This window comes from Uranotaenia lowii, unplaced genomic scaffold (assembly GCF_029784155.1).
Source record: "Uranotaenia lowii strain MFRU-FL unplaced genomic scaffold, ASM2978415v1 HiC_scaffold_68, whole genome shotgun sequence".
In the NCBI taxonomy this organism is placed as follows: domain Eukaryota; kingdom Metazoa; phylum Arthropoda; class Insecta; order Diptera; family Culicidae; genus Uranotaenia; species Uranotaenia lowii.
Window position 1 is genome coordinate 1 of NW_026598622.1, and position 25808 is coordinate 25808.

Genomic DNA, 25808 nt, shown 5'->3' on the forward strand with positions numbered 1-25808 from the left:
TTCGCCACACGTTTCAAATATGGGAGTTCTTCCTCTTTGTTTTCTCTCTCTGAAAATTTATTTGGGCCCGGCTACCAAAATGAGCGTGGCGACGAACGTGTTAACTAAAACAAGTATATAACAAACACAAACACATACAACTTGATGTTTCCTCGAAGAGAATCCTTTTTCCTAACTCTAAGTACTGACTGAGTACTGACTCTACAACTAAGCCTACGCTAAATATCCCCATTTGGCCACTCACTGCTCCCTCTGATGTAACCTCTGCAAGGAATTCTCCCGTAGCAAGAGCCTTGAGAGCCCTCGGCATCATTGATGGCTCCAATTGATCGTTACTGACGGTAATTATGATGATCCTCTTGAAATTTGATCCACTATTTGAGAGGGAGAAATATTGCTCTCACTGAAGCGATTGCTTGTAACTGCAATCGCTAGCTAACCACGGACAGGTTTGTATCTCCGCAGAACATTTTCCAAAACCATTTGGGGGATAATCAATCAGGGTGAGGTTAGCCGCCGCCCGTGGCGTAGTGGACAGCATTCAAGTCTTCTAAGCCAGGGGGTGTGAGATCGAATCCCGGTCACGGCATACATAGTACACTTTCGGTGGGTTGGTGGTTTTAGCATTTGTAAGATGCTAGCCATCATATCCTCGAAAGATGTACGCTTAGAGTTAAGAAAAAAAGGAATCTCTTCGAGGAAACATCATGTTTCATTGAGATCCTGTATGTGTTTGTGTTCGTAATCGCATTTTGACTCCAACATGTGGACATGATTGTTTCAAAAGTCATTGGAGTTGGAAAATGTTACATGTTTAACGATACATTACGAACGTTCCAAAACTTAAAATTTAGTAAAAATCGATTGAGAAAAAAGAGAGATACAGCAGTTTTATTCAAGATTGTCGAATTCACACTCTTAGAGCTCTAACGGGTAAAATAATCTGGGACGGATGACGATTAAAACGATCCCTGTGGATGAAAAAATTGGTGAAATACAACTTGTAACTCTGCAATCTGCCTAATAAGCAACAGTGATTATGAATAATGCCACATTACGACGAAACTGTAAAGCATAATACAACGGAAGCTCCCCCCAGAACCAGAACAGCCCAGAATGAAAGTCCCGAAAAATCATTTCACGACGACGACGTCTCCGGAACCGTTTTATCATTGCCAGAAACCATTTCATTTTCGCACCAGCACTATTAGGTACTGCTATTGGGCTACAACGACGAGAACTTGGTGGCGGCGACGCTAAAAAAATGCACATAATTTACCATTCATTAACAAGTTTTTAACGGTCGGCTGCATTCACTTCAGCAGAAAGGTAGGAAGGTATCTCTACCAGAAGCCGAGCCAAATGTCTGAAAATTATGCTTCCATCCAACGGCTCGGCGGCCACCTTCTGAAAAAGTTAAACCCGGCCTGACTTGTGGGAGACTAACTAAACAACACTTCGAAATTATCTGTGCCGTTGCTAGTGAATTTGCTGAATGTGTGTGAGTGGTTGTGTGCGGGTGAGCACTCGTTCTACTCCAGTGCACTTTCCCACGACGAACGACCCTTCCTCTTCACCTTGCACCTAGTACGCGTAGAGTGTTCACTATTTTGATCTTCATTTCGTCTTTGGGGATCTGCTAGAGGTTCGTCGCTCTTGATGGTTGTTGACGAGAGTTACAGGTGCTGGAACAACTTCTTCGTGGTGATCAGCCGAGACTGAGTGGAAACAAACCACCTCGATACGGAAGAGACGAAGGGAAAAATAGGTAGGAATCGTTGGACGCCACCTGTTGCCACATTACGAAACGGCGTCGTCGCTACCTCTTAGCTTTAAGTGTCCCCTAGCCGACTTTTAGGTGGCCTCATTCGGTCAAAACTTACGCACCAATCGATAATTTAAAGGGCGACGACTGTACTGGAGTTTGAACTCGGAGAGGGAATATTAAGCGATTTTCATTGGATGTTTTGAGGCTGCTGCGGGGACACTCTGTTTGGACTAGATTGAGAAGATTAAAGCCGGATCGAAGAAGGCTCTGAAGGCCATTTTGCCAGAGGATTTTTCAAAGAGTAAAGATAAGTGGAAAAGTCGTTGGCATATCTACCTATATTGTCGTGGAAGAAGATTATTTTGAAAGCGATACATTTGATTTGGAAGATGATTTTGAAAATTGAAAAAAAATTCAATTTGATTACAGCCGTTAAAAATGAATGTCTGTATTTTTGCCCTTCTGTATTTCTCTCTTCCTGTTTCCGTCTTTCTCTCATTCCGTCTTTCTGTCTGTCTGTCTTTCTGTCTTTCTGTCTTTCTGTCTTTCTGTCTTTCTGTCTTTCTGTCTTTCTGTCTTTCTGTCTTTCTGTCTTTCTGTCTTTCCGTCTTTCTGTCTTTCTGTCTTTCTGTCTTTCTGTCTTTCTGTCTTTCTGTCTTTCTGTCTTTCTGTCTTTCTGTCTTTCTGTCTTTCTGTCTTTCTGTCTTTCTGTCTTTCTGTCTTTCTGTCTTTCTGTCTTTCTGTCTTTCTGTCTTTCTGTCTTTCTGTCTTTCTGTCTTTCTGTCTTTCTGTCTTTCTGTCTTTCTGTCTTTCTGTCTTTCTGTCTTTCTGTCTTTCTGTCTTTCTGTCTTTCTGTCTTTCTGTCTTTCTGTCTTTCTGTCTTTCTGTCTTCTGTTTGTCTATCTCTCGGCTCGGAAACTACTAAATCAAATTCGGTGAAACATGGCAGGTGAATGCCTTTGAGACTCCCTCTCACTGGTGGAAGTCTCCCAAACGAAAGAAATATGTTTGGATAGCTCGAGAAATGAGCAAGCAAATGAACTCAGATTCGGCATGGGAGAATATTGTCAATTGCATGAATTTTAGGTTTGGCGAGAATCTGATTTGGCAGTTAAGAATCTCGATGAGAATACCACCACATTCTTCATGTAATCAATCATGTGCATAATGTTGAAAAGGTAGAATACGAAAAAAAGACCAACATCAAAGTTCAATTGCTTGAAATTATTTCTCCAAAAAAATCAACATTCATACGCACCGTTGCCATCTTTAATAAACTGCGCTGATTGCACCTTCGTGCAAAAAATTTCCGTGCAGTAAAATCTGCTCACTGGCGCATACAAAGACAATGACACATATACATAGATATGCTTTACATCATTGAATTAAAATTAATAATAAATAAATAATAATAGGTAATTAATAATAATAGGTAGTTGGCTAATTTTTTGTAAGCTAAGCTCGCTCAACTTTCATTATTAAACTCCTTAGTTCTTATTTCATAATAATTTTCGTTTAAAATGGCAACGATTATACCGTTTGAAAATAAGATTCGAAAATCAGAAGCGTGCAACGGTTGATTTGGAAAACTGTCATTTGTCTATGAGTGCGTCAGTGCGAAAATATTACTGAGTGGAATACAGGGCCGTAGGAAGAACAGACTCATTGGGGGGGTGGTGGTTTGGTGACTATTTTTTCCCTATGATTTTTTGTCTAACAACACACGAATGAAAAAATTAAAACAAATGTGTTTGTAACTATCTGATTATTCATGTTTAAGTACTCATTAATAGTTTTTGTTTGAAATTGTAACTTATGAGAAGACACGAATGCCACAAGGATGGTAATATGTGATTAATAAAACCTTAAAAAAGTAACTTTAGAAAAGTTGTCCTTAGCCTAAAGGGTGAGCTAATTTTTTTAAATGAAACCTCTAGAAACAAAATATAAAATTTGCTTTCATCGATGGTTGAAACTTTTGAATTTATTTAAAAGTCTGTTAGATCAAAGTTGTTTGACTTGAGCATAAAATAATTTGTTTTTAGGGCAACCTTCAATTTTTTGAAAAAACTAATTCCCAATTTAATTTTCTAAACTAATTTGCAAATTCCAAGATTCTATCTAACTCTTAATGAAAATAAATAAAATCTTCCAAAAAAAACAGACAGAGATAAAAAAAATTCGAATCAAATTTGCTTGATGCAAACTTGAACTAAATTTATGATTTTAGTATAAAATTTAGCTTTAAAAAAACCCTGCAATATAAATAATGTTAAACAATACTCCGAAAAAATAAAAAATAAATTATGCAGATTTTTCAGGTGAAGATCAGGTAACTATTTTCAGTATGGAATTGATTTTTCATAAGGGATCAATTCCAAACTAAAAATCCTTGGGATAATTTTTTTTTATTTAATTTGGGATACTTTGCATAAATCAAAACTTAGAAAATTAACTCAAATTCTGCTTTATAATTATGATTTTTAGCTAGATTGTGTGTGAAATTATTCTGATTCAAAAACTTTGAAATCTGGAAATTGAACAAGCAAATTTTTAAGTTAATGTTCTCTTAATTTTCTCAACAATTTCATGTTGATTGAAAAACTCATTCTCAAGCAAATCGTTTTCTGAATATAAAATCTGAATTCTAAACCTGAATTCAAAAATTGAACTTTGAATCTGTTTCCGAATTTCTATACGGTTTCCGAAATGTACAAAAAATTTCCGAATCTTAATTCCGGATCAGAATTTCATGAGCAAAATCTAAGAGCACTCATTTATAAATGTACTAGCAGACCCGATAAACTTCGTCTTACCGTCTTAGCGTCAATTTTTCATAAACTCTTTGCTGTTTAACTTAAAAAAGCATCAAATCGCTTTCGAGAACATGTCCTAGTTTTTTTTACATCTCCCTCCTTTTCGTTTACTCGAATTGTGCCGCTAAATTTTATCGGAGTCCAACCTATAAATTTTAGCTCAATTCTTAAGATCTTTACTTAAATTATCAAAAAATAACCTTCAATAAATCTTCCATGCATCTTACATTAATACTTTTTTTTTTACTTTTTTACTGAATTCGGATGTTTTGAATATTGCCAAATGCTATCAGGTGTCAGCTTCCCGTTGAAAATTCGAATTTTTTCAGCACTCAACGTAACCTAGGTCAGGCAAATAGAAATTTTGCTGCAGCATTTTTGCAGCATTTTTTACTTTTCGACAGAAAAATTCAACAAAGCTGGTTGTTCAATAGAGTGAGGCATGCTTAGTTTGGTGAAACTTGTAAACTTATCCAATGCAAAACTCTCTCAAAGAGTTAAAGAAAAATTTTTAAGAATGGTCATTCTCGACTGGTACCTGCTCACTGGTCGGTGATTTAATCAGATCAATTTGACATTTGAGCGCTTTTTTTCTATTGTTATCCACCCCTGGAACGTAACCATCAAACTTGGCAAGCCTCGTGCTAAAAAAGATCCACTTTTTGTAACTTGTTCCATAAATAACTTTATGTTGATAATATCTATGTTTCATTTAATGAATACCATTTAGTTGATTTACTCCGCTTTGCTCGAGTTCACTTTAAGGTTTAAATCGAAATCAAAATTTTCTCATCAATTTAGATTTATTGCATATAAAACTTTATGCAAATAGAATTTTGAATAAAGGGAAACTTAACTTAACGTTTAAACTTAAGAAATAAAAAAGATTTGTTAATAATCATTTTCAAGCACTTTTTTGTTTTCCACCCTCGCTTTTCGAAGAAGCTGGAATTCAAATCCATATTATCACCTATATTATGCCCAAAAATTGTTTGCTGTTTTTCATTATTTATTCAAAGAAAAATGGATATTAAATTCCTTTGACCTTTAACCCAATCAATCAAGGAAACGATTGGGTTTAGTAAGGAGGGAAAAAAATATGTTTAGATTTTTTGTAATTTAAACGAATCACAGCATTTTTGCCAATTTAACCCATTGCTTTTTAAGATTCTAACTGAAGCATTGGGGTGTTCTTATTTCAAAATTACCTGAGTAGTGTTGGAGGTAATCTGCGGTTTCATTTAAGATTATAGGGGAGGAGCGGGGCTATATGCGCCTATTAAGCAGAACACTGATTTAATCAAATATCACGTCGAATATGTGTACAAAAAACTATATTGACGTGTGCAGGCATCTGTTTTCTATACAATGGAGTAATTTTTATGTTAAAATTTTCTTCTGTTTCCAAGAAAACGATTTTATTGTAAGTGTTGTCTAAAATGCCGAACCTCAAACCGTGCGGGCTAAATGCGCCTATTTATGTTTTGACAAAATTTCTGTTTTTTGGGCAATATTTCCGTATAATTTCAATGAAACTGCTAGAAAGTAATTATTTCCGTACGACAAAGCTGAAGTTGTATAAAAATCTATGTATATTATAATTTTGTGGAATAAAACAAAAGTTAAGGTTGCCATACTATGGAGGCAGTTCATCCATGAGAAAAACTTTATCAAATCTGTCTTTAGATCTTCAATTCATTCTTAAGATGTCATTCAGAGCTTCGATTCGAAGGTTCAGTGATAAAAATCATTTATTTATTCTATTTAACCTGTTATTTAAGGATGGAGGCATTTTACAAACATGATGGGGGCATACAAAAACACTCAATTATTCCACTAAAATAATCATTATTAAACGTCACACAAAAGCTGAATATGTTTAATTTCTTAAGTTCATTTGAGTAAGAAATAAAAACCATCCTAGTTTTTGTTTTAAGCTTCTTTACGTATAATTTTTAAAAGTCGAAATATTACATCAAAATGGTATCAAAACCTTGTATGATTTTTTAATTTTTTTTAGTTTATAAGTTCATAAAATTTTTTCTTGCCTTATGTTCTAAGCGTATCACCCTCAAAATTCATTGGTCAGATAAGCTGTCTAGTCAGTCATTTCGCCAAACAGCCGTAGGGTCATTTAACCCGATAGGCCCATTTAGGAAACCTTTCCCCTATGATGTTTTTAAGATTCAACATCATTTAATTAAAAAGCAGATTTCTTAAAATTGAAAATATCGAAAAGAAGTTAACTGTAAGGGCTACGATGATCTCATTTTCTGGAAATTTTCATGTAAACATATCTCAAAACTTTAAAGTGTCTTTTTATTTTAAATTATACTTTTTAATAACGAAACACCAGGGCAAGTGCAAACGGATACTACCGTGTGAAATGACAGGAGTTAATATTATTTTCAAAACACTCAGGTCATATTAAAAAAATTATCTAAAAAAGTTTGCTTCTGCTATAAAAACATGCTTCTGGAATATCAATCACAAAAAAATAACTTGCGGCCTAAAGTATAGTGTCCCATCTGAGAACCGCACTGTAATGGCCAATAAGTCAACTTTTGCTATCTCAAGAATGATTTAGCGGGAAAAGCTGTAGTTTTGAATGTAGAAAGAATAAAAACTTCATTTCGTGTTAATTGTCCGCCAAATAAGACGTGTTATTTTCCTCCGAAAATGGTCTTACCAAACTTTCAACAAAAAAGTGGACCTAAAGTCTCTTCTATGTAGCCAAAATATGTAAAACAAAAACACACGTTCATGTTAAGTACGAACTTGAATTGTAAGCAAACAGTGAACCTGTAAACAGTTTTTCGGTGAATGATTAAAAAAAAAGTTGAGTTTATTTAGTCAGATTGTTTTCCTTCTCAATAGCGTACGTTCTTAACTTAAAATTTTTCCGAAAAGTGCATATCCTCACTTTTGTTATGAAAAAGTGGTTTGTTCCATTCACTTTCTCTTATGCTGACAAAAAAAATCCAAAAGTTCTTTTTATTCGGCCTTAAAATAAACATCAATCCTATGTAACCCATTTTACAGGCTCTTGTTCAGTCCATTTCCATTGGATTTGGTTTGTTGCATTAAAAATTTAAAGGCTTTTGATACATCTTCAGTTAAGCACATTTGTAATTTGTACATGTTCAAAAAATGTTTTCGATCTTTTTCTGTGGAAAACATCTTATTCTTTTTTCTTATATCGATATAAATCAAAACTTACCCTCCAGGCGTATTGGATTAAAAAATTATATGTAAAGCTTCCCACTTTATTTCCAACGTCCGCAAAAAAGTCATATCATTATTTCATATGCATCAGTTCTGAATTCATATTTTCAGACAATAATAACTGCTTTAATTAACACAATATCCAAATAGTTTTAATTTTTAAAATCGTTAATACGGTTTTGATTCGATCGGCAATATATGAATCTGGGACACATCTAGGCGTCATTCATTACCATGTGCTGTACAAATGAGCTAGGAATCAAGAATAAAAAAAAAAAACACATCTAGGCTTCATTTCGCCAACACGTGCATTGAAAGTATGCTTGGTTGAAATAGGCGCCCAAATATTCCCACTAATCAGTATGCTATGCCATCGTTACTATCCTCTCACGACGTTTGTTCACGACGCCTCGACCATAGAGACAAATAACAAACCGCCCGCCCGGCGCCCAAAGTAACGAAAATCTCGAAAAAATGGATGTCATGACTTTTATTTGATTCAAAAAACTACAAATTTAATTATTACGGACAATTGATGTGACTTTGGGGTGGTTTTATTCGATATAAACCGATTCGCATGCCTACAGAATATTCTAAAATTAATTTCATTCGAATCGTTTCTGTAATTTCGGAGGAGTAGTACTACAAACACCGTTACAAGAGAATTTTATATAATAGATTATTTAAATTTTGTAGTGCTGGTTTATTCTTAATTCATAATAATATTTCAATTATTTACTTTTAATCTGTTTTGTGAATCTGATTTAAATTGTGAATTTCGAATGATGAATCAGAATCTGGTTTTCAATTTTGGATCGCCACCTGGAAGCTTTAAATGTTTAAATTTTGAGTTAGAATATAGTTTAAGAACTTTGAATTTGAATATATAAAAAAAAATCTTCTTTTTCCATATTCGAAAAACTATCATCACTTGCAATATTGAAAATGCATTTGATTTTCGATAAACATAATTCAGTTTCATATGAAATGCAATACCGATTCGAACAAGGATTTCAAAGCAGCTTTTCATTCCTAATTTCTTATGATTATTCGAACTGAAAATCAAGAATCCCAAACTTGATACAAAATCAGAAATACCAAAATATGTAAAAATACTATTCCTATAATCGAATATGGAACCAGAACCTCAAATATGGGTTTAATTTAAATTTTAATATTCAGACCTGAATTTCTATGGCCGGTTTTAACCGGATATTTAATTTAAAATTTGGGAAAAGCCCGGTCCGACCCGGTTGCCAAGATTTCATTGGAAAAGCCCGGATTTCGCCGGGTTTGTTCTCATTCTCATTTTTAAATCAAACTTTTAAAAAATTGTGTTGTTATTTTTTTTATTTATGTGACCGAAATTTTTGCAGCAGGCCCGTTTTTTTTGCCTAGATTTGGTCGACAATCTTGAAATCATATACCCGGATTTTGACAGGTTTTTTTTATAAAATAGCCCGGATTTGTCCGGTCCGGATGCGTGCTGAAAAAAATCTGACAACCTTATTCTATGAAAAAGTGAGTGAGCAAATGTTGAAAAACTGTAGCAGAATTTTGAACTTGAAATGAGGTTTTGAGGTTTTTGTGATAGTTTGTTGTTTAGATAGTTACTCTTGAATATCTTTGCTCTATAAGTATAATTTCATTATAAATTTAAAATTTGGGTGTAGAGTAGAATAACTCGCTTGCTTTTATGGACCCTCATGGGGAGGGTTTAACCCCCAAACCTCCTCCCCCCCTCCCCCCTCCCCCCCCCCCCGTTCCTACGGCCATGGTGGAATTTATTTGCACAACAGGCAGGTGCAATTTCCACTATAAGGCTGGAACAAATATCAGTTTCTTCTTTTGCCCCCCCCCCCCCCCCCCCTTCAAAGTTTCCAAAATCCCGAAGGAATAAATAAAGTTTGAAGTATTTTAAGTAAATTTCAAATAAAAATTCAAATATCCGAAAGATTACTAAACCAAGAACCAAATTTTTGAAGATGGAAGTTAATTCATAATTTGAATTCTTGATTTTATTGAATTTTTCGATAAAAAAAAAATACTTGATTTATAGGTTTTGTGCAATAATATACTGTGCAATTTAGTTGCATAAAAGCTTTCGCACAATTTATTCCAATTTATTTGTTTTTCGCATTATTTTTTATTGTCCCCCCCCCCCCCCCCCCTCGCCATTATCCAACTCCGAGTGACAAAAGAAGGGTTTCAAATTTGTTCCAGCCTAATTGAGAGCGAAAAGTGTTGTTTTGAATATTTGAGACGCCTCCATTTTTTCAGTGGGAAGTTAAGAAGGGGCATGGGTCTCCCTATAGTGTTTGACTAACGTGAGAAAAAATCGGAACAACGGAACAAAATGTGGTATGAAAGGTATTTGGATACAAGGAAGATTCTATGATTTTTTGAGACCCCTCCTTCCTTCCAGTATTGAAAAAGGAAGGATAGGGGGCTCCCGTACAATATTCTCAGCATAACTCGAGAACTAATAAAGAAAATGGAAGCAAATTTGAACCGGGAGGGTATTCGACTACAAGATATGTTTCTTTGATAGTTTGGTACCCCTCCCGCTTTCAAATGGCGTGATTGAAAGGGGGAGGGGGGTCATCATTTCCTTTTTATTATAATCCGAAAATTAATTGAGAGAATGTACCAAATATGGCGTGGGAGCAAATTTATATACAGTTATTGTTACTCTGATGATTTGAGGCCCCTTGGATTCTAGAAGTGTATTCGAAAAAAAAGCAACACTTTGTTTTGTGAATAGTTTTTGAATGCATAGATGGATATTGATAAAATTTCCAGTGAAGCTTCATTGCAATGTCATGTATACGTGTTAAAATTTGTTGAAATTTTGTCGAGTTGTTTTTGAGATTGCGTCCAATACAGAAGCTTACTGACAAAATTTTGTTGGCTATTGTACAAGATGTCTTGAGGAATTAACAGAGAGCTTAAATTAGAATAACAGTTAAGGTAAGTGATTTCATGAAGTTAAGAAATGTGAGAGGTTTTATTTAGCTCTAGTCGAAATTTTTAAAAAGGGAAGTGATAAAAAAAGATCAATTTTTCTGACTAATTCATCTAGCTGACTCATAAACAGGCCTGAATTAACTTCTACAAGGTGAAAAAGCTGCCTAACTGGTGAAATAAAATAAAATATTATAAAAAAATGGTGGTCAAATCGTACCCAAAATATGAATGGAAAGTCAAACGGCTAAATTTGTCATAACTTCTACTAAATTCTAAATTTTGAATATTTTTGAAGCTGAAGTGTCAGAAAACAGAAAACTTTAACAATAATAGTCTTGATTTGATAAAACATTGGATCATAGTATACATTATAGGTGGCGCATGTGTTGCCCAAAAATTAAAGTCTAAACACTTCCTCATTGAACGCTATTCCAGAAAGAATTGAACAGAACGACAAAAAAAATTGAAAGTTTTTCACGGAATAAAAGTTATTCTTTGTTGCGCAACAATTTGAAAAATGAAATCTTTCACTGTGAGAAAAAAATTCTGTTAGAATCAAGATGTTGATCTTTCAATTTGATCATGATATTGTAAGCATATGTCCCTGACCAAAACTTCGTATCGCATAACAAAGACACATTCAAGGCACTATCTCGACTGACATTGGATCATTTGCAGCTCTGGTTTTGTAAACCGTAAACTGGGGAACTTTGATCAACATGAAATTTTTACAGAAAATCATCATTAACTAAGCAATAAGTTAAAATATCTGGAAACTGTTTACTACGTTTGAAAGCCTATAAATTAAGTAACAAATAAGTTAAATTTGGTTTTTATTAGAAAGTTTTTGATACTATTCAAAATGTAATTTTAAAATCTTAAAATATCTGGTTTTTCGAAGGCTCACAAACAAAACATCTCTCCTGATCAATTTAGGAGCAAATTGGTTGTTTTATGTGGAAATTCCATTTTTTTTTTCTTTGTTTAGGTATAGTTTAAATGTTAGTTTTATGGACATTTGGTGATAATTTTTGGATATTGAAAAAAACGGGGATTTTCCATGAGAAAGCCCGTATAGTGAAAATGGCTAAAGCCCTATAAATTGGTTAAATTTGAAAAAAAAGAACATGGGAACAGTGTGAGGACCTAGAAAATTGCATGAAGGCAAAATTTTAAAACTGTCAAAAAAATGCTGAAAACATTCCATTTTCTATAACAACCACTCACTCTTTTTTAAATGATGTGGACAAAATAGGCTCCCATAAAATATCGAAGTAAAACAAGATACAATTCAATTAGTTTTCAATCATTTTTCTGTCAAATTTAGTACACAAACGTATTTTGACTTAAAAATGCATAGAGAATATTTATTTAAGTTGCAAATTTTATAAAAATCACTGGAAAAGTGCTTGATTTTGGTTGTTTTTTACCTTTAATTTTCTATAGGACATTTTGAGAGCGAGAGGGTTCATTCAATGTTTTGAAAATTATCTTTTGCTTTAAATTTGATGAATGTCACTTGATGATTGCTCTGAGTTATGCTGTAACTTACATTGCAAAGTGGTCCAGTAATGAAATTTAGCGGAAAACAATTATTCCCTGAAATTTGATGCTTCTGATGTCTTTGAAAAACTTTTACAACAACTTAAGGCGGTCATTTTGAAGGAAATAATTCTAGGGTGGTTTATAACGTTTCAGAGATATGAGCATTGTTTTTCAACTGTGATAAGATAGAGGCCTACATTGTACTACAATATTGTAAAACATAATAATCCATGAAACGTTGTGGAAAAAATCAAACTTCAATCTCTTGAACTGAAAGTTTTGTAGAAATTTGTTCTAATGAAGAAAGAGTGGTCCTACGAAAACAATTTTTTTCGTTATACCATTTCAGGGTGATCAAAAATACTTATTCGGCAACATTTGAGATACTTATCATGCGCATATTTTGTGGCAAACGGATTGTCAACATTTGTTTTAATTTTAAGGTTATAACACAATCTATGTTGAAAAATAACTCTTTTAGAGCAACGATAACTCCAAATGGGACAAGTCAAAAATTTCTTTGATGATAGAGGTTTTTTGTACAAATTATCCTCACATGCGACTGTAAACATTTTCACAAAACTTGATAAGAACCACTTGTCAATTGATTGAATAAAAATTAATTTTATTGTATTTTTAGATTATTCTGTATCAGAGCCCTCACTCCTTTAAATGAGAGGGACTTAAAACTTCACAGGAACAATTGTTTACTTAAAAAACTACTTCATTAGGATTAAAAGTAGCTTCTGAAAAAAACAAATAGAAATTCACTCTATTTTTAGAGATTCTGTTTTTGATATTGTAAAGATTGTAACATGAACATTCAAATTTAATCAACGATAAAATTTTTGACTTGCTCTTTTGGAGCTGTTCTAGCTCTAAAGAGTCATTTTTCAACATAAATTGCCTTATAACTTCAAAACAAAAACCAAATTTGGTAACTCGATTTCCACAAAATATGCGCATGATGATTATCTAAAATGTTGCCAAATAAGTATTTTGGATAGATATTCTGAAAAGATTCTGATAGATTCTGAAAAGATATAACGAACAAATTGTTTTTTGAAGGACCACCCTAACCTCATGAAAACAAATTGCCATAAAACTTTCAGTTCAAGAGATTGATGTTCAATTTTTTCCACAAAGTTTCAGGGATTATCATGTTTTAAAATATTGTAGAACAATTTAGGCCTCTATCTTATCACAGTTCGAAAACTATGTTCATATCTCTGAAAAGTTATAACCACCCTTAAAATTATTGCATTCAAAATGACCGCCTTAAGTTGTTGTAAAAGTTTTTCAAAGACAATATTAAAAGAAATATCTTAAAATGGTTCGAGTTGTTTCGCAGATTTTGCTCGGGACTTCTCTATTATAGATGTTTGAAAAATCATTTATAGTAATATCAAAACTTTTATGTGTAGTGCACAGTGTTTATCTACCAAACTTCATAAAGATCACGTGAAAATTGTATGAGTTATGTTATTATTTCCTTTAGTTTAAATTGTTTCGATATTGTAAAAACAAATGAAGTTAAATCAGTGTTCGGCATCGCTAACTGAAAAATTAGCGCCGCTAATTGAATCGCTAACTTAGTCAATGTTAGCGATCGCTAATTAAAATCGCTAAATGTGCTGAAAAAGTTATCGCTAAAGCTTAAAGCGTTAATCGCTAACTGTTACCCAACAAAAAATGTAAACCAACTTTTTTTTTATTTCGTGTTATTTGAATGTACGTATAAATGTTACACCGAAATTGCAAATACAGTTAACTAAAACTTCTAAAATCAACACAAAAAAATTAACTATTAATAGCATGGATTATAGTTGAGTCTTAATTTTTTTTTATTCCAATGCTTTGCAAACGTAGTGTAGTTTTTTTTTGGTAAAATCCTCAACTAGTTTCACCTTTTCCAAACTTGTATGTTTCTCATGATAGAAGCGTTTCCAAACGTGAATCTTCATACAATATCTATTCGAACTTAAATCGAATACAAAACGAACAATTCAATGTATATACTGCTTTACAATGTAAATTTTTTCTCTGGTGATTTTTTTCCTATTTTATATAAACTGATCATTAAATTAAAAAAAAGAACTAATATTTGAAATCTGAATATTTCAACTACTTTAAAACAATAAACCAATAAAAGGATGTTAAAAAAGTTCAATATTTTTCGATGTTCTAAAATTTAAAGGCAAGCTTAGGTCTCAGCTGTTCTACGAATTCAAGGTAAACAAACGCAACGAAGCAATCAACATGGCTGATTCTGAAAGTCGACAGATCGAATCACCTGCTGTTCACCCATCTTGGTTAATCTGCGTTACTGTGGTGTGAGGTGACCCAAAATACTCCTATCATTTGACTCTAGTACGCACTCTTTCATTGAGACTATTCGAAATGCCTGATTACCGAAGAAACCATAAGCACTAATGACTCGTCAAAATGCTATCCATTTCAGCTTTAAGGTGTATTTACAGTTCTTTCGAACGTGAAAATGAAAAAACTTATATTCTTCAAAAACTCGACTATGTTGCATTTCATGGCTGCGAAACTAGGTGGAATAGATGCGGAATGGTTGAACGATTATTTTTGAACTGATTTCCTTGTTCAAAGCCCTTTAATCTTAATTTTATTTCAATTCCCCCGATTTTCACTGCGGAATTTTTTTCCGCGTTCACTGACATTCCGCTCGAAGTGTAAACGCACTGAGCGAACGTGAAAACGGAAAACGAACAAGAGTGGTGAATATAAATTCCGCGTTCATTTTCACGTCCGAATGGCAATGTGCATTCTGAAAAAAATTTCACCGATGACGGAAAATTTTTGCTTCATAAAAAATTAGTTTTTTAATTTGTAAGCACATTTGAAGGCAATTAAAGGCTTAAAATACTACGAGTTTGAAATGAAACGCATACGATTTTTTTTTTTTAACTTTAAACCCCGCTTAGGCATCATTTAATTGCACCTGTTGGAAGAGTTTCTCGACGAATAAATGTAAATGAAGATCATCGAATGGCCTGATTCCATTGAAATAAAAAAAAATAGATTCCACTTTGTTCAAATATGTGTGTTTCAGAAAAGGTATGGAAATAATTATAAAAATTTATGAAATCATTCAAAAATAATGTGTTTTAAGGAGAACTGAAAAGCAGAAAAATTAACAAACAAAAGAGTACTGATGCATTTTAATTAAATAAAAACCTTTCAATTGTTAATTAAAAGTAATTTTGAAATTTTTGTTTGTCAATTTTTAATCAAGAACAAAAAATGGCTATCTCGTAGAAGTTATATTCATAACGCCCTTTCAATAAGTTTTTCAAAAAAAAAGAATCGCTAAAGCTCGTTACTCCTTGATCGATAAATACGTTTTTAAATTCATAAAATTTAATTTAAATTCATTGTATTCAAAGATAAGAACTTTGAATATGTTTTGAAGAAGAACAATATGTTTTTTTGAGAAATTTGAATTTAAATTTGAGCATTGGTTCGACAAGTATCGATCAAAACATTGGTTGAATGATCTGTCATTTTCCGATCGAAACCAATTTCTACCCGCAGTTGAACAAACCTCTTACTAATTTTGAAGATTTGACCGATTTGACATTTCACTGCGGAATATTTTTTCACTGTGGTGAGTTCACGTTCACGTTCGAGTTCGAGTTCACAAGAACTGTAAACCGGGCTTTAGAGCTTCTCTGCTCTCTCTCTCTCTAAGCTTTATGAGCCAGATTTGGCGAAATTAACTGCTAGCCTAGTACTCATGGTTACTTGAGTAGCCTTGAGTAGACTAAAAATATAAATGCCTACTTCTATCAGCAGGGATCTACGAATTTAAAAAAAATATATATGGGATTAGCGGTTTTCAATTAGCGGAACCATAAAATAGCGGAACTTTTTAATTCGCTAGCTTACCAAAAATTTAGCGGCAAAATTAATCCGCTAACAAAAAGTTAGCGGACTAATTAGCGATTAGCGGATTAGCGCTTTAGTGCCGAACACTGAGTTAAATACTTTCTTTGTATCCTTGTTATAATGCATTTGGTCATGTATTCATTCATCAATCTAAGCACCGTCTTTTGATCGCTAGAATAATCCTGTATTTATTAATGAATTTTTACCTACTTCCGAAAGTCGTTTCCAGAATCCTGATGTATTGTTATTTATTCAACAGAATCGATAGTTAAAACTTTGCTTGCTTTTCAGCTTCATCCAAAGCCTATATCTAATGTAATAAATATTTTTTCTCTTGAATCCATTTTCTCCCGCTCGGTCAAGGCCGACACTTTTTACCGGCCTCCTCAAATGGTACACGTAAGGCATATATTTTTTTTTTGTGGTATGAATTATTCATGGGCACACTTCAATGCACTTGCTGCTGTCCTCTCTAACGGGGATGTATTTTTTGTTTTGTTTTCAAACTTCGACAATGCAAGACAGGTGTCACATTTGACCGGGGGAAAGTTGTTAAACCTCGATGTTTTTAGACGCTTGAGCTATACATTAGCTGTATAAATGTTTTTAAAAAATCCTTGAAAAATTAGCCTAGAGCAATCTGCTTTAAGTTGCTAAAAACACAATTTAGTTAAATTTTAAACAATTAGTTTCAAATTCATCCAATAGCTACCTTATGACCGGTTGATTTATTCCAATTATTTGTTTTAGTCCAAGCGATTGTTGTCATTTAAAAACCATTCATGCGGAAAATTATCGCTCCATACTAGGAGGGCAAACCGATCCAACTGTTCGTGACATAAACAAGCGAAAGGCACAAAATGTAAACTCTAATGTAAGCAAATAACGTTCGTGCTGTACCGGAACGTGTTTGGAAATTCGTTTTGTAACCCCTCCCTCAATCCTGGTTTGGCTTTTTGTTGCAACGTCATTCGAAAGACAAAGAAAGCCCACCAAATTTACTAACTGGAAGATATGGATTTTACTTTCCGGCTCATTTCACTTTTTTCGTTTTGAGTTCCCTGGAATGGGAAGAAACTTTGAGAGGTTTGTGACGGGACTGCTCAGTATGATTGGAAACAGTAGATCGCTTGTTATGAGTAACGATCAACTAAATCTTTTCTTGTAAGCGCTTCGATCATTCGACGTAAAGCTGTTTCGAATAAATAATAACTTTAAAATTTGTATTTCACATATAGAATATGTTGTCCAGACTGCAAATATTCTAAATGAAAAAAATGCGACTAGTTTATGTCAGTTTATGTATTATTTTTGTAATAAAACTGTTTGATTACATTCTGTTTCATACGACGTAATGAAAGCTCACGCGAGATATTGTCTTTCCAGACACAGACTCAAGCTTAAGTTAATTTACTTTTTCTCCACAATAACGAACTGATCCGCCAATCTATGTCGTGTCTAGAAACACAAGCCATAATTTTCCCCTTCCTCCATCTCAAATTGTCATTGTTGACATTCTTGGGGCGATTCGTTTCCAGTGGAGACAAAACATTACTCCTACCCTCATACCTTTCGGAGTTGAACCCTCCCATCAAAGAATATCCATAACGGTCGGCTGGAGACAGCATATGTCTTGAATGGGGTTTGACAGTGCAATTTTTCCCTTCAAGTAAAGACAGAAGTTGGAGTCGATAATAGTTAGTATAGTAAAAACGATCCCGCACAGAACAACAACCGTTACAGTCCATCAGTTTGTCAACAAACTCCGAAGGGTAGGGGAGCCAGTAATAAATTTGCCCCCAGGAAGGTAGAGAACACGCAAGGCGCTCATTTTACATTTAGTGTACTGTCTCGAAATCCGTCACGCAGTTTAGCGATGAGCACATTCCAAACAAAAAAAAACACAACATCGCGGAAACCAACGGGATCGCATGTTACTACATTAGTTGGGTGGACTAATTTGACAAATATTCTATTTTTACTTTAGCTTCTTGGGTGGGAGTGAGTTTGGAGTTTTTTTCGTCTATTCGTAAGGAGCCTGAAGGAATATGAAAGTAATTTATCAAAGTCTGTTACCTGGAATGAAGGATAGGCAGGCTAACCGCAAAATGAATAATAAGTAAGTTTATCGAAACCACAATGAATTGACATGTCAATTTGTCTAGTCCTATTTCCTCTTACCATTACATTCGAACATGAAAAAATCACGGCAAATTAAGTAAAGGTGTAAAAATATACCAGTGAGTCCAGGCTCATTTTAATATTACTAAACAAAATTCAAACAACACCATCAATTTATTTACATTAATCTTCTTCTTCATTACTATTTAGTCACCGATGCTATTTTTAGCACGACTCGGCATTGTTTTATCAACAAAACTCCTATTACTGAGACTATATTGAGCAGTAGAGTGTGTCGTTTTACAACTTTTTTCGAATTTCAAACACCCTGTGAATACATAGTCTAAAAAGTTTTCTTTATGGTCAGAACAAATGACTGAATTTTTGCAGATTTTGAAATGAGATTTTAGTACCCGTGTTTTTATTTAAAGTTTTGAATGAAAAAACGCAAAAATTTTTGAATAATTTGTTTCTCAGGCAAAAGAAATGAAATTCAAATATATGGAGCTAACCTACTGGTAAACTTTCTGGCTACAACTTTGCCGAAGACGGTGAAGCTTATGGAGACGGTTGAGTCTACAGAAGTGATAGAAGTCTCACAAATCATCAAAATTATATAAATTGATGCTCTAAAGACACATTCCACCGTGACGTGAAATCGCTTTTCCAGGCTTTTTTTAACCTGTTATCATTCAAGAAGTCAACCAATTTACTTGGAAATAAAAATAAATTGTAGCAAACGGTCGCAATTTGAATTTTCTCCAAAACGAATATAATTTGGTCATTACAAAATTTATGTAGTTTTGGTTGTGGTCGATTACTTTTAAAACGTGAATTCACGCTAGAATTTACCCTTTTTCACTTCAGTGCCAACAATTTCCTTTTCTCTCTGTGGAAATAGAATATTGCTGTCTTAAAATAAGTGGTAGAAAAAACAAATACCCACAATTTGATGAGCGTAGCTTTTTGTTTGATCTACAACGAACAAAGTTAAGCTTATTCAAATTTTTGACGTGAATTCACTTATTTTAAACAGAACAGGGTAGTTAACTGAATTCACGTCACGAAATATCAAGTTATTCTGAACCATTCTTTAGAGCTTTCGAATTTAATATACACTTTTAAAAACGATATTTTGTTGTTCCAACATTTACAATCATAAATTTTCAGTATCTTCACCTACCTTTTTCCTTATTTTGATTGGCACTTGAATAGCAACATATTGAGGGATCATACTTTAAAATTACTGCTGTTTCTCACAGTCTTCATCTAAAGATTCACCAAAAAAAAATTATTTTTATTCTATCTTCTTTTTTTTTTAAATAACGAACTTATTAAAAAATCAACTAAATTAATTTCTATTTGTAAAAATCCGGCCATCTGGAGGGTCAAAATAGCTTTCAGGAAATATGCTCTTCCTCATGAAATTTTACAAAAAATCAAATTTTGTGACGTAGTTTCACTCACTCGCGCTGTTGTAACTCAGCTGGATTCCAACCGATTTCTTTAAAATTTAGTTTTTTAGAATCGTCTTATTATTTTCAAAGAAGATCTCATTTTTTATGTCCGAAAATGTCAAAACTTGCTCGTAAAATAAAAAAAACCCTTTTTGTGACGTGAAATCACTCATTTCCGACTATTTTTGATTGCTTTTCAAAACAACCACATTGGATATACACAAATTCATTTTTCTACAATATGAAGCAGTATTTTTTGGTGTATTAAATTTTTTTTTCAAAACCTATAAATCCATATAAATTAACTAATTATTTTGAAAAATTTGTCAAAATAACAACTTTTTCCAACAAAAAAATTTGATTTTCAAAATCATATGAAACATGTTTAATAAAATTTTCTCTCTTTTTTCCGATGGTTTTGTGTGATTTGAATTATCAAAATTATAGACAAGGTTGAGATTTTTTTTTATACGCGAGCGGATAAAAAACACTTTTGAGCGGTACAAGCGCGTGGAATGTGTCTAAAGTTCTTTTGAAAAAAAAAACAATCAGAAAATTGAAAAAGATGTTAAACAAAACCCAAAATCGTTTTTTGATTCTGAAAAACGCAAATTAAAAATTCAAACTTTCCGTCCCGATATACACTAGACGGTAGCATTGCTACATTTTTCAAAAAAAAAATTACACCTCGTTCTTTGACCCTGATAGAAAATACTTCTCATTCTTTTCAGATTTAGTGTGTGACTTTCAATAAATGAAAATATAACAGTTATGTTTAAAAAGGGTTAAGAAATCTTGATGCTTCTAAAAGAGCAAAGCCTGGTGGACTCTCCCCTTGTTGCTTTAAAAACTTAGCGACCGAATTGACTGAACCTCTTCTGATTCTTTTCAACATGTCGTTAATCTATAGAGAAGTACCCAAATTTTGGATAAAAAATCTTATTTAATTTGAATTTTCAAGTCCGAAAAAAATAAGATGCACGAAATTATTAAGGAATAGCTATTCTTTGTTGAATTCACAAACTCTTTGAATCAATAACTAATAAGAGTATTAAAAAAAATTATAGATAACTATTGATTGAATACACATAATTTCTCAGATATTACTATTATTCGTAACGTAAGAATGAAAACTAAATAAAAATCGTTTTCGTACCTGGCTGTTATGGTGCGAGCATTTTTCAATTTTTTTTTTGTACGGGATTTTCATCTTCTGGAATGACTCTGGAATCCCTAACACAAAAAAAGAAGAAAAAACCTGCCCAATTTTTATATATGTACCCAATGATAGTTGAAATCTCTGCACTGTACCCTCGGCTCGCAAAATCTGCTGAGAGCATGGCCGGGAGAGCCATAGATTTTGTTCGACTTAAGTTTTCCCGGTGGGTTGTGCGTTGCGTGAAGCTGTATACTCACTTGCTACAAAACGTTGAAAAAACCTGACATATTTCTGTAAAATCGGAAAACTTTGCTACAAATTCAAATAAAATCTCATAAAAGCATATCAATCGATTGTTGACATTTTAATCTCTCACTGGGTGCATAAAAAGTTGGCAGTTGTGATAAACATTTTAGAGAAACCACGATGACCAAATAAAAAATTAATAAAACCTTTCGGCCGGGTACAAGCACTCTGAAATTTTGGATTTTTTTCATTCTCATATTACAAATAACAGTAACATCTAAGATATTATGCGATTTTCGTGAAAATAATGATCAAGTTACCACAATAAAATTAAAATTTGAATTTCGAAAATTGGTTCAACTTAGGTTGAAATAAAACGCTTCAAAGCAAAATGTAAAAGATAAATTTCTTTCGAAATTCCAGGTTAACGGCTGAAACTGCTGAAACTTCCATTTCACCCCCAATTTTTATATATGTTTGAAAAGAATTATTTTTCACAAATTCAAAATAAATAAAATAACTTCAATGCGCCAAAGCGATTAGAAGATATAGGAATACTGAGTTGTCTTTTTTTTTCAGATGTTTTTCCGTTCGGAGCATAATCCAGACGTTCGGATAAGTAGCATCAACTCTATATTAAGATTGCCAGATTGCCCGGTTTTCTCCGGGTTTGCTTGGATATTTAATACGAAATTAGGAAACAGTCCAGCCCGGCCCGGTTGCTAAAATTTTATTAAAAAATAAAAAGCCCAGATTTATTATTTTTTTGGGAAAATAAACAAGATAAACAAATTTTGTTGTATTTTTTTTCCTGGAAAACGAAATTTTTGAGCAAGTTTTATAAAAATAATCATGAAAGGTTGTTTAAAAGCTTCAAATGCGACTTGAAATCTGTCGATTAATTCAGAAAAAAACTTTTTTTCTTGATTTTTGCTGAGCAATTTCTGGGTTTTGACAAAATTTGCCCGGATATTACCCAGAGATTTGATCGTCTATTTAGAAATCAAATGCTGGCCTTTATCCAAGTTTTTGTATAAAATGGCCCGAATTTGTCCGGCCTGGAAACGTGCTGAAAAAAAATTGTCTACCTTACTCTATAAACAACATCCGTCCAAAAAAGAATGAAATCGCCTGTTGGACAGTAATGAACTTATTTTAAACCAGTCCCATGATGATCACGTCAATCGATTTTGATTAATCTCGGCCTGGTACTAGATGAAAATTTTTTACATCTTTTGGCCAAATTAAAGTACTTTCAATGAAAATTTTCAACAAATACAGCGTATTTTATGCAGCAATCTCAAATTTCCGTTTTACGAGAATAGCTGTATCTTTTTTTTAATCATAGTACAGTCTTCAAATTTTGTAGAGTGTTAATTGAATAGTTGAACTAGGTTTTGTAAAAATTCATGAAAAACTATCAACCCAGCCAGAAATGGCAGCTGGTTAAATTTGGAAGCGAGTGGGCTGCTTCATGCGATTTAATTCTTATTTTAACGCAACTGTATACCCTTTTGACTTTGAGGGCCACCTACACAGATTCATACATATGTTCTAATTTTCCTATCGGTACGCTTCATTGCGACGAAAATCGATCAAGCGTGATTTCTATGGAGGCCCTCTGATTTTAAACACCAAGCCAAATTTTAAAGAAGGATACGATAAATCGTCCCTCGAAACTCCCCTTCAAAAATTTTATGGACTCTTTAAGTGGACCCCACTTTGGCAAAATCCAACCCCATTTTCTGTAATGTACACAAATAATTAACGTAAATTCTGTTTAAAAAATTGGATTATGAAATCATATACATACATGCACGGTCCTATGGGGAAGGCGATCGAGGTGATCCAGTTTCAGCTTATAAAAAAAACGAATATTGCAATTGCTCCTTCACAAGAACACAGCATTTTAGAGCATATCTTTTAATTACTGTTTTGAAAGGTTTTTGCGTCATGAATTCGAAAATTTCGTCAGATTTAGTCTATCACTTCTAGTTTTGGTGCTATGGGTTTTAATATTTACTGAATTGCCTCTGAATGAAAAAAATGATAATAGTTTTATCATAATGCATAGAAACCAAAAAAAAATTATTTTAAATCTGTTTATTTTCCTTTATTTTTTAAGGATCAAGATTTAGCATAGATTTTTATATTTAGAGAAACAATACTTTAGTTGGAAAAAAAATTGTTATTCGACAATGTTTTCAAAATTCAATTGAAAATGATAAAACTATTTTATTTCTGACATCACAAAAGAGCGTTTAAAATTTTTTGATATTAAAAATTCCAATTTACTGAACATCTATGTAGAAGACGTTTTGTTTTTAAAAATATCTGAGATTCAGACATGTAAAAAGCTCAACAATAACTCTGTTGTGTTGTTAGCCTACTTGGTTGAATGATTCAACTGAATTCACTCAACAATAACACTTATGTTACTTGTTCATAGGAGTCAAAATTACTCGCAGTCATCGACAAAGTTGATTATTCATTCAGAGCCTTTATTTTCAATGGCTTTGTAACATTTTACAGTGATTTAAAAAAAGTGCTCAAACTGTTCAACACTACCAAATCAGTCAAAATTATCTCTTGAATTTTGTGCACCAATGCGTTTTTTGTTGCCTTCTGCTATAAGAAATTGATACTTCACTTCATTCTCATTAATTATTTGTAGAACATAGTTTTAAAAAAATTATAGAAATTATGAAGGGCACAAGGCATAAAAACCATTTTTCCTTCTTTTCATAACCTCGTTTTTGCAGTTCTGTTGATATTCTTAACAGATGATTAAAATTTCATTTCATTATTTGCAGATTGAGTAAAATTTTAAAATAAAGATATTTTATAATTTTTTTCAGATTTAAGTTTAGATTTAGAAAGAAATAGTGATTTTCGAATCACTATTCTGATAATTAAATAATTAAATTAAATCAATTCTAATTTCAGAGCAATAATTCTAATTAAACACTTATCTGAAATATTTGGTTTTCGAGTGTAGCGAATCGAGAATCATTAAAATTACGTTGTAATTACCTTGAACTTATATTGAAAAGCTTTGAAAAAAATTGATTGATGAAGACTATCTTAAAATTCTCTTCTTTTCAACAACAGGTGTATTATTTTAATCAATAAAATTACATTTATAACGAAAGATTCCTCATTGAGCTCATGAGTCAATTTTTGTGCACGAAAAAATTCGGGATTTGCAGATTGAAGTTGTATCAATATCGAAGATAAACAGAAAATGGGTTAAAAAAATTTAAATTTCTTCTTTAATTTTGAAATTTTTCAAAATACCTTAAATTTAGTTCAATGAGATCAAATTGGAGCAAAAGGGGTAGGGTGAAGCATCCTTTTACTCCCCACCCATCACTCTTTCAAAATTGTGAATTGTGTGTAAAGTTAACGTTTTATTTTGATTTACATTTGCTTGTAACCTTACAAGAGTTTAGATAGTTTAGAAATCAAACGGACAAATTTGAATATTTAATGATGCCTGGCCCTCTCTAGATATTTTATTTACACCAGATATACTATGTAAGTCAGGCGCGGTCCTATGGGGGGGGTGATCGGGGTGATCACCCCCCCCCCCCCAAGCGGCAAAAAACCGTTACAAAATACCCGTAAATGCTTAAATTTCTACAAAAACTTTGAACTTCCCTTAGTAGATGTGCTTTTGAATTTTCAAAAATTTTCCACTCCGTGGGGGTGTTTAATCAAAAAATAGTTTGTTTATCACTTCAAGGCTCAAGATTGAAGAAAAGTTGATCTACCAAACTCAAGCAGCTGTAACTTGCAATTCTCTGGACCGAATTTTATCAATCAATTTCTGTTAAATTACTTAGAGTGTTGACTTTGAATTTGCTAACCATTTATCTACTTAACATTTGAGCTAGGTAATGAAATGTAGGGACATTTTTTTTAATTGTCGCTAATATCTCTCATTTTTTCCCTCATTCATCCCCCATTAAGTCAAATATATTTGACCCTATAGGGGAGTGAATATTGTTATAACACTGAAATATTTGAATATTTTTTCTTCTGAAGCCATACATTGAATGCCTTTTATTCGATAAAAAAAAACTCAAACGATATACATATGTACGGAATCATAAGATTGGTTTTTTCCATTAATTTTCAGAAATCACTATCATGTGTAATGGAATTACAGATCTTGGTCATTCTAAGAAGTGAAAAAATACCCTTGGACTTTAAGTGTTAAATTGCCTTATTATTGAGAAATTCAAATTGTAGTCACATTCTCCATTAGTAAGTCAGTTTTCCAGTATGCGCTTAAGAAACGTGTGACTTCAATTGACTGTCTTTGGTAGCTTCTAATCTTTCTTATTTAATCGTTATATACATCATGTTGATGCCGCATGAAACCCATTTTCAAGGAAGATTCGGCAACGGAAAGTAACTCATTAGGATTTTTCTTTGTAGTTAGAAATATCTCAAAAACCGGAGGAATAGGGACAAAATATTATATTAAAACTTAACTTCAAGAATAAAAAGCTAAGACGAATCTGAAATTTAAATATTTATAAATTATAATTTCCAATTCTGTATTTTTTCTTTTGTTTACAGTT